This window comes from Anomaloglossus baeobatrachus, unplaced genomic scaffold, assembly GCF_048569485.1.
Source record: "Anomaloglossus baeobatrachus isolate aAnoBae1 unplaced genomic scaffold, aAnoBae1.hap1 Scaffold_87, whole genome shotgun sequence".
In the NCBI taxonomy this organism is placed as follows: Eukaryota; Metazoa; Chordata; class Amphibia; order Anura; family Aromobatidae; genus Anomaloglossus; species Anomaloglossus baeobatrachus.
Window position 1 is genome coordinate 533,159 of NW_027445261.1, and position 9,982 is coordinate 543,140.

General features: G+C 51.7%; 1 pseudogene; it reads right to left on the reverse strand.

Moving 5' to 3' along the window:
* Nucleotides 1–5,328: 5,328 nt before the first annotated feature.
* Nucleotides 5,329–5,535, reverse strand: LOC142288898 (U2 spliceosomal RNA; annotated as a pseudogene).
* Nucleotides 5,536–9,982: the final 4,447 nt, after the last annotated feature.

Sequence of the window (9,982 nt, forward strand, 5' to 3'; positions counted from 1 at the left end):
CCTCTAGATTTTGGGCAGATTAAAGGGGTTCAACACCACATCCCTACCGGTACACACTCCCCTATTAAAGAGAGATACAGGCCTATTCCCCCTGCCCACTACCAATGCGCCAAAGACATGTTGAGGAACATGAAGGAGGCAGGGGTTATTAGGGACAGCTGTAGTCCCTGGGCCGCTCCGTTGGTGCTGGTTAAGAAGAAGGATGGCACCATGCGGATGTGTGTGGATTACCGGAAGATTAACCAGATAACGCATAAGGATGCTTACCCTCTGCCCCGCATCAAAGAGTCCCTGGCCTCGCTGAGAACCGCTAACTACTTCTCCACCCTTGACCTCACCAGCGGGTACTGGCAGGTGGCCGTGGCACCGGAAGACCGAGAGAAGACTGCCTATGGGACCGTTTTGCTGTACTTGGATGATGTGATTGTGTACTCACAGACGTATGAAGCCCACCTGGAGCACCTAGCCGAGGTGTTCGCGTCCCTTGCCAAGTATGGGATGAAGTTGAAGCCCTCAAAGTGTCATCTGCTGAAACCCAGAGTGCAGTACCTAGGACATGTGGTTGGTGCGGAAGGTGTCGCCCCCAACCCCGAGAAGATCACCGCCATCCAAGACTGGCCGAGACCGACCACAGTGAGGGAAGTGAGGCAGTTTCTGGGCCTGGTGGGATATTACCGTCGCTTCATTAAGGGGTACACAAAGATGGCTGCCCCCATGCAAGACCTCCTCGTAGGACAGACCAAGGGTGGTAGATCCCTAGTAGCCCCATTGGTGTGGGAAGAAAAGCATGAGGAATCCTTCCGCCAGCTGAGAACAGCCCTGACCGGAGAGGAAATCCTAGCGTACCCTGACTACAGCCGCCCATTCATCCTCTACACCGACGCCAGCAATGTGGGCTTGGGGGCTGTTCTATCCCAGGTCCAAGACAGAAGGGAAAAGGTAATAGCTTATGCTAGCCGAAAACTCCGACCGACTGAGAGGAACCCTGAGAACTACATCTCCTTCAAGCTTGAGCTCTTGGCACTGGTGTGGGCTATCACCGAGCGGTTCCGCCATTACCTGGCAGCAGCCAAGTTCACCGCGTACACAGACAATAACCTGCTGACCCATCTAGATACGGCCAAGCTGGGCGCGTTGGAGCAGCGGTGGGTGACCAGGTTAGCCAACTACGATTTCACCATCAAGTACCGGGCCGGCCGTACCAACGTCAATGCCAATGCACTCTCCCGGATGCCCCACCTGTCGGAAGAGGGGCCAGAGGATGATGACCTCGAAGAGATCGAGTTGCCTGCATTTCACCGGCCATTCACTGAGAAGGTGCACGTCTACCAACAACGGGTGAACCTGGATCCGCTGCCCCGACAGGACTGGCAGGAAGCTCAGGACCAGGCACCTGCTGTCCGCCTGGTCAAGACTCTAGTGGAACAGGGTTCTGCTGGGATAGACCCTGCTGCCCCTGCCGAAGCCCAACGTCTGTGGCAAGAATGGACCCGGCTATACCTACACCAGGGGAAGTTGTATCGCGAGCTGATTAATCCAAAGACTCACGAGAAGATCCGCCAGCTGGTGATTCCCCAGGCTAACGTGCCCACCGTCCTGCAAGCATACCATGATGGTGCAGTGCACTTCGGGTGGAAGAAGCTAGAGATGTTGTTAAGAGAGCGGTTCTATTGGAGTGGAATGCGGGAATCTGTGGAGGCCTGGTGCCGAGAATGTGGCCCTTGCGCATTGAGAAGGAAGGACGAGGCCAGCCAGAAGGCACCCCTACACCCGATCATTACACACCAACCGCTGGAGCTGGTTGCCCTTGACCATGTAAAGCTCACCCCCAGCCGAAGTGGGTACACCTACGCTCTGACCATCGTAGACCACTACTCGAGGTTCCTGGTGGTTGTCCCAGTTAAGGACTTAACCGGCCGCACCGCTGCTAAGGCTTTCCAGGCTTATTTCTGTTGACCGCATTGGTACCCGGAGAGGGTGCTTACCGACCAGGGTCCGGCCTTTGAAGCAGAGGTATTCCAGGAATTCTGCCAGTTGTACGGCTGCAAGAAAATCCGGACCACGCCTTACCACGCCCAAACCAATGGCATTTGTGAAAAGATGAACCACTTGGTCCTGGGCCTCCTCAAGACGTTACCACTGGAAGAGCGGAACCTGTGGCTGGAGAATCTACCTGACCTGGTCGATATGTACAACAACATCCCTTCCAGCTCTACGAAATGCACTCCAGCATACCTGATGAGAGCTCGTCCCGGCCGGCTACCAGTGGATCTGGAAATGGGCTTGGAAGCTTCAGAAGCACTCCTGTCGACAGCTGAATGGGACACTCGGCGGAGGACACAGTACCGACAGGTCCAGGAGTATGTTGAAAAGAACTTGTGCCGGAGTCGGGGACAACAGGAGCAGTGCTTCAACAAGAAGGCGCCTGCCGGTTCCTTCCAACCTGGGGATGTAGTGCTGAAGCGGAAAAGAAGGGCCCACAAGCTGGATGATCAATGGGAAAAAACCCCGTATGTAGTCCAGCCCACAGGATGGGAGAATGGGAAGGCCTACCAGATCAGCCGTGACCAGGGGGGGACTTTGGCCACGGTTTCCCGAGACCACCTGAAGAAGTGCCCACCAGCATTGAGAGTAGCGGATGAGGCTCCAGTTCCCAGTCCAGTGGAGAAGGAAAAAGAGGTAATCCACACCATGATGGGTGATTTTCCAGCAGACTGGCCTACACAGAACGGTGCGGTGATCCTTCCAGTGATACTGTTCCCACAACCCGTGGATGAAGAAATGATGGAAACGGTTAACCGCGAGCCAGTGCCCAGGGATGTACCTGTACCCAGCTCCCCTACGCCTCCGCCTGCCCCACATGATAGCAGGGAGGAGGAACTGACTGTTCCCTCTGCCCCACTGCCTGTCACCACTGACACCGGATCCCGAAGGTCCACTCGCCCCAACCTAGGTAGACCCCCACTTAGGTACAGGGAAACTACTCTTTAAAAGGGGGGGGCTTTATGTGTTGAGTGTACCAGTTTGAAAGTTTTAAATGATAAGTAAAGATGATCAACCAAAGAAGTTTACCTGATTGAACCGTGATTAAACCGGCCGTTGCCGGCAACTGTTGTCCCCGTAGGGACTGTGCAACCATTGCGTAAGGAACTGCTTACGGACAAGCCCGAGAACTTGCAGGGCAACCACAAACTTAGTGCAATGTAAATAAAAATGTTTGTTGGCTTGACACCGTTACCGCCTCCGGAGAGGCTGATTTGGGAGGATGGGCCTGGAGGAAAGGGATGGCCTAGGCCCGCCACTACCGTAACCGGTGGCGATCCTCCGGGGGTTCAGGGGTCCCCTTGGACGTGGGCCCCCTGAAAGAGACAGAACCCGCTCGGGCAACTTGGTGCTGGACTGGGGTCAAGGGGTGCTGCCCGCTTCTTAGGGGCAGCATCAGGGCCAGGTTGTTTGGGTGGGAGAAGAGCGGAAGCTGTACCGTTGTAAAATGTTTATGATGCTTTTACATGTTTTACCGTTTTATTCTTTTTCAGTTGTGAAAATAAAACCGGTGATGGACGGGCAGCCCGCGGACGGTCTGCATTTTACTATAGGGGAATGTGGCGCCCTGGACAAGCCAGGTCGTCACAGGTACTACACCAACACGCTCTACACTCCGGCTAGGCACACCGAAGCTAAACACAAATCCTAGTTGCCTTCCTCCAGGGGCTGATGTCCACACCAGGGGGTGGGCCAGGCGGTTGATCCCACCCACCGAGGAGTTCACAGTCCTGGAGGCGGGAAAAGGAGTCAGATTAGAGATCAGTTTTGGAGTTAGAGAAGTGAAGAGGAGAGGAGACTGACCGTGTCCGTGTGTGTGGCCCGGGCACTCAGCAAGGTTGGCAGACGGTGGTGACCTTCTGCAGGAGAGGCTGATTGGAGTGAACCGTACGGACCGGGGATGGGCGGTGGCCCGCCGGTACCAGATCGGGGAGTGAAGAGAAGCCAGCACCATCCGGCAGGGCCTACGGACCCCGACCAGGCTAGGAGTCGCCGTAAAACCGGTCAAATCCGTTAGCGACAGGAACCTCCAGGGTTTCCCAGCAGTCAAGACCCGATTGAAGGCAACAGCTCACACCGTAGAGGGAAGCACAGTCACCGCCAAGGCTACAGTTCCCAGGGCCAGAGCCTGCGGGCAAAAGGGGCTCCCTCAGCATCCATCCAAGCTGGGGAGCGGGTTACCGGTGGGAAGCCCGCTAGATTTTGGGGGAATAAAAGGGGTCCACCACCACATCCCCACAGGTGCACACCCACCCATCAAAGAGAGCTATAAGCCAATACCACCTTCACATTGCCAGTGTACCAAGGACATGTTGAGCAACATGAAGGCGGCTGGGGTTATCCGTGACAGTTGTAGCCTTTGGGCAGCTCTGTTGATCCTGTTAAAAAAGAAGGACGGCACCACTCCCCGTATTGAGGAATCGCTAGCTGCATTGAGAACTGCAAATTATTTTTCTACCCTTGATCTCACTAGTCACTATTGGCAAGTGTCCGTTGCTGAGGCAGACCGGGAGAAGACCGCCTTCGCCACCCCTATGGGTCTCTGCGAGTTCAAAAGCATGCCCTTCGAGCTGTGCAATGCGCCAGGAACCTTCCAGAGGCTGATGGAATGCTGCTTGGGACAAGATTTTAGGGTGTATAAAAAGGGAGATTAGATCCCGTGATCCCAACGTATTGTTACACCTCTATAAATCACTTGTAAGGCTACATCTGGAATATGGGAACCAGTTTTGGGCTCCACATTTTAATAAGGACATTCAGAAGTTAGAGTCAGTTCAAAGGTGGGCAACTAGACTACTACAAGGAATGGAAGGCCTCCCATATGATGACAAGTTGAAAAAGTTATTAAGTGATTATTGGCTGCAATGGGGCTTTCTGGCTGGTGCCAGCCTCTCTTCTTAGCACACAGGAACCACAATCCCTACACCATGCTTCAATGGATTCTCTCATCCCAGCCCAGTAAAACTACATATTTTACACAGTCATAAGCAGCCAAAAGGGATCTATTCTATTCAATTGCAAATGATCTAGATAAGACTGAGAATAAGATACTGCACGGGACATAGCAGAGTTGGTCAAGTTGAGTGGAGATGAGTTTGCTATTTGGCACAGCTTTTTGCATCAATAAAGCAAGTAAAAGGTGTGAAAGATAAAAAAAAGGGTGAAAGTGTGAAAAGTGAATTGGCCAAATTGAGGTGCATATAAAGTTTTTGCTTTCTTTCAATTCACTAATGGGGCTCATTTGAATCAGGTGAATTGAGTTCTGCTTTTGGAAACTGGGTTAAGAAGGGGTGCACCGGTCCTGGAGGTACTGCAATACCAGGTCAATGCGTGGAGTGGACAGAGCAAGATTTTTTCCATCTCCTTGTTCTAAAAATCCATTTAATATATGGTCCCCAGAGAGGGGACGTATCAGATATTAAACTGATAAGAACAGATTTAATTTTTTTTTTTTTCTGTTTATCAGTAGGACTTCAAAATAACAAAGGTGATCGCCTCCCGTTGCCTGGGAACCGTCCAGGCACAAGAGGGCTATGTGTCACCAGAAGGCGCACACACTTCCTCAAGGCCGGCAGACGTGCAATCCCAGGCACCTTCCAGTACCGACCAAGGTAGCGTCCTCCGAAACTACACTTGATCTTAGCCAAAAGGCCGAGAAGCTATAACCCGAATTGGTTACGGCCTTGAGTGGCACCCTGGCCTATACCGGACACATCTTAGGGAGAGGGAGACAAACCCACGCCTACAGAAGACATTTTGTCACTCAAGCCAACCCTTGAAAAGGCTGTTTTGCAGAGCAAAAACAAGAAGAATGGTGCTTTTTGCAGCCGCCGCCCACTGCAATGAATCTGAATAACTCCTCCTTTTGGACACAAGCACCTCCCCTCCCCCTTGCAGTCTTTCCAATTCATGATACAAAAAGACGGACGGACAGGACAGGACAGGACAGGCTGCCTGACTTTCCGTCACTGCCACCCTTTGCCATCCTTGCCCGTAGAAAGCCCTTTCATCATCCCCAAACCCTAATCTTTTCCCTTCCCTTCCCAGATGCGTCTCACTCCCTTTCATTAGGAAGTGAGCGCAGCCTTTTCTCCGTTCTGCACATGCGCGACGTTAAACACAAATGCGCAGGCGTGCGTTCCATTACCCTCACTGCATTCCACTCCCATACAGGAAGTGGGCGCAGCTATTACTACGGTCGCACATAAAAGAACCCACGGCCACCACTGCACATAGCTGACTCCACCACAGGACACCCACTTCTACACCAACACAGGTAAGACAGGATCGGCACCTCTATGCTCCTGTTACAATCAGGCTCAGTCACCATGTGATAACGCTCTCAACTCTTTAGTTGCAGGCTCCCCTTGCTTCACCTCCACTGGCTGTGCTGCCATTTCCTCTCCCACCTGGAAGGTATACTTTATTCCACTATTTTCCTGTTTCTCTCTTCCCCCTTTTCCCATAACCTACTTTTATCTGCATTTGTGGGGTATCTATATGCTATTTACATCATAGTTTTATTCATTAATATGGAAGGGAAGAGTGCCCATGAGAGTGTTGAACTGCGGAGAGCAAGAGATTAAGCTGCTCCGATTTGCCACCATTGATAAGCTGTTCTCAGTAGATACACATGCTATCCAAACAGCAGCATCCACCATTGCTTCAGCCCACCCATTCAGTGACAGCTCACCAAGTCAGCCAGAGGAGTGGTGTAAGGAATTACACGTAGGCACTGACTCCACACCTTCACATCACAAGAAGGGGGTCTACAGGCTAGTGCAAGAATACGAGCAAGTCTTCAGCAAACATCCGCTAGACTTTTGAAGAATAAAAGGGGTCAAACACTACATCCCCACAAGTGCACACCCACCCATCAAAGAGAGATATAAGCCAAAACTACCTGCACATTACCAGTGTACCAAGGACATGTTGAGCAACATGAAGGAGGCTGGGGTTATCCGTGACAGTTGTAGCCTCTGGGCAGCTCCGTTGGTCCTGTTAAAGAAGAAGGACAGCACCACTCCCCTGTATTGAGGAATAGCTAGCTGCATTGAGAACTGCAAATTATTTTTCTACCCTTGATCTCACTAGTCGCTATTGGCAAGTGTCCGTTGCTGAGGCAGACCGGGAGAAGACCGCCTTTGCCACCCCGATGGGTCTCTGCGAGTTCAAAAGCATGCCCTTCGAGCTGTGCAATTTGCCAGGAACCTTCCAGAGGCTGATGGAATGCTGCTTGGGACACCGAAACTTTGAAACGGTACTGCTATACCTTTATGATGTTACTAGAAGGTGGCCCGATTCTACGCATCGGGTAGTCTAGAATTTACGTATTGTGTAGTTAATGTATGATTTTTGTTATATATATATATAGATGTTGTTGTGTGTAGTTACCAAGTGTTTGTGTAGGGGCTGTACATGTTCTGGGTGTTGTCTGGGTGTAGCGGGGGGTGAGAGCGGTGTTGTTTGTGTGTTGCGTTGTGTGTCGTTATTTGTGGAGCGCTGTGTGTCTGTATCGTTGTGTATGTGTGTTGCGCGGTTTGTGTGGGTGTGTGTGTGTGTTTTGGGGGGAGGTATGTTTTGTGCAATGTGTGTGTTGTGCGGTATGTGCGTATATTTGTGTGTGCCGCGGTGTTTGTGTGTTGGGTGTTGTGTGTCTGCGGCATTGAGTGTGTGTGTGAATCTGAGTGTTCGTGTGAGTGTGAGTGTGCGTGTGAGTGTGCGTTTGAGTCTGAGTGTGAGTGTGCATGTGAGTCTGAGTGTGAGTGTTTGTGTGAGTCTGAGTGTGAGTCTGAGTCTGAGTGAGTGAGTGTGAGTCTGAGTGAGTGAGTGTGAGTCTGAGTGTGAGTCTGAGTGTGAGTCTGAGTGTGAGTCTGAGTGTGAGTCTGAGTGTGAGTGTGCGTCTGAGTGTGAGTGTGCGTGTGAGTGAGTGTGAGTGTGCGTCTGAGTGTGCGTCTGAGTGTGCGTGTGAGTCTGAGTGTGAGTCTGAGTGTGAGTCTGAGTGTGAGTCTGAGTGAGTGTGAGACTGAGTGTGCGTGTGAGTCTGAGTCTGAGTGTGAGTGTGAATGTGAGTCTGAGTGTGCGTCTGAGTGTGAGTGTGCGTGTGAGTGAGTGTGCGTGTGAGTCTGAGTCTGAGTGTGAGTGTGAATGTGAGTCTGAGTGTGCGTCTGAGTGTGAGTGTGCGTGTGAGTGAGTGTGCGTGTGAGTCTGAGTGTGAGTCTGAGTGTGCGTGTGAGTCTGAGTGTGAGTGTGAGTCTGAGTGTAAGTCTGAGTGTGCGTGTGAGTCTGAGTGTGAGTCTGAGTCTGAGTGTGAGTCTGAGTGTGAGTCTGAGTGTGAGTCTGAGTGTGAGTCTGAATGTGAGTCTGAGTGTGAGTCTGAGTGTGAGTCTGAGTGAGTGTGAGTGTGAGTCTGAGTGTGAGTCTGAGTCTGAGTGTGAGTGAGTGTGAGTGAGTGTGAGTCTAAGTGTGAGTCTGAGTGTGAGTCTGAGTGTGCGTGTGAGTGTGCGTCTGAGTCTGAGTGTGAGTCTGAGTGTGCGTGTGAGTCTGAGTGTGAGTCTGAGTGTGAGTGTGCGTGTGAGTGAGTGTGCGTGTGAGTCTGAGTGTGAGTCTGAGTGTGCGTGTGAGTCTGAGTGTGAGTGTGAGTCTGAGTGTAAGTCTGAGTGTGCGTGTGAGTCTGAGTGTGAGTCTGAGTGTGAGTCTGAGTGAGTGTGAGTGTGAGTCTGAGTGTGAGTCTGAGTCTGAGTGTGAGTCTGAGTGTGAGTCTGAGTGTGAGTGAGTGTGAGTCTAAGTGTGAGTCTGAGTGTGAGTGTGAGTGTGAGTGTGGGTGTGGGTGTGGGTGTGAGTCTGAGTGTGAGTGTGCATGTGAGTCTGACTGTGACTCTGAGTCTGAGTGTGTGTCTGAGTGAGTGTGCGTGTGAGTGAGTGTGCGTCTGAGTGAGTGTGAGTGAGTGTGCGTGTGAGTGAGTGTGCGTGTGAGTCTGAGTGTGAGTGAGTGTGAGTCTAAGTGTGAGTGTGAGTCTGAGTCTGAGTGTGAGTGTGAGTCTAAGTGTGAGTGTGAGTCTGAGTCTGAGTCTAAGTGTGAGTCTGAGTCTGAGTGTGAGTGTGGGTGTGAGTGTGCGTGTGAGTCTGAGTGTGAGTGTTTGTGTGAGTCTGAGTGTGACTCTGAGTCTGAGTGTGCGTGTGAGTGAGTGTGCATCTGAGTGTGAGTCTGAGTGTGAGTCTGAGTGTGCGTGTGAGTCTGAGTCTGAGTCTGAGTGTGTGAGTGTGAGTCTGAGTGTGAGTCTGAGTGTGAGTGTGAGTCTGAGTGTGAGTCTGAGTGTGTGAGTGTGAGTCTGAGTGTGAGTGTGAGTCTGAGTGTGCGTGTGAGTCTGAGTCTGAGTGTGAGTCTGAGTGTGTGAGTGTGAGTCTGAGTGTGAGTGTGAGTCTGAGTGTGAGTGTGAGTCTGAGTGTGAGTCTGAGTGTGTGAGTGTGAGTCTGAGTATGAGTGAGTGTGAGTCTGAGTCTGAGTGTGAGTCTGAATGTGAGTCTGAATGTGAGTCTGAGTGTGAGTCTGAGTGTGTGTGAGTCTGAGTGTGAGTCTGAGTGTGAGTCTGAGTGTGAGTCTGAGTGTGAGTCTGAGTGTGAGTCTGAGTCTGAGTGTGAGTCTGAGTGAGTGTGAGTGAGTGTGAGTCTGAGTGTGAGTCTGAGTGTGAGTCTGAGTGTGCGTGTGAGTGTGCGTGTGAGTCTGAGTCTGAGTGTGAGTCTGAGTGTGCGTGTGCGTGTGAGTCTGAGTGTGCGTGTGAGTCTGAGTGTGCGTGTGAGTCTGAGTGTGAGTGTGAGTGTGAGTGTGGGTGTGGGTGTGAGTCTGAGTGTGAGTGTGCATGTGAGTCTGAGTGTGACTCTGAGTCTGAGTGTGTGTCTGAGTGAGTGTGCGTGTGAGTGAGTGTGCGTCTGAGTGAGT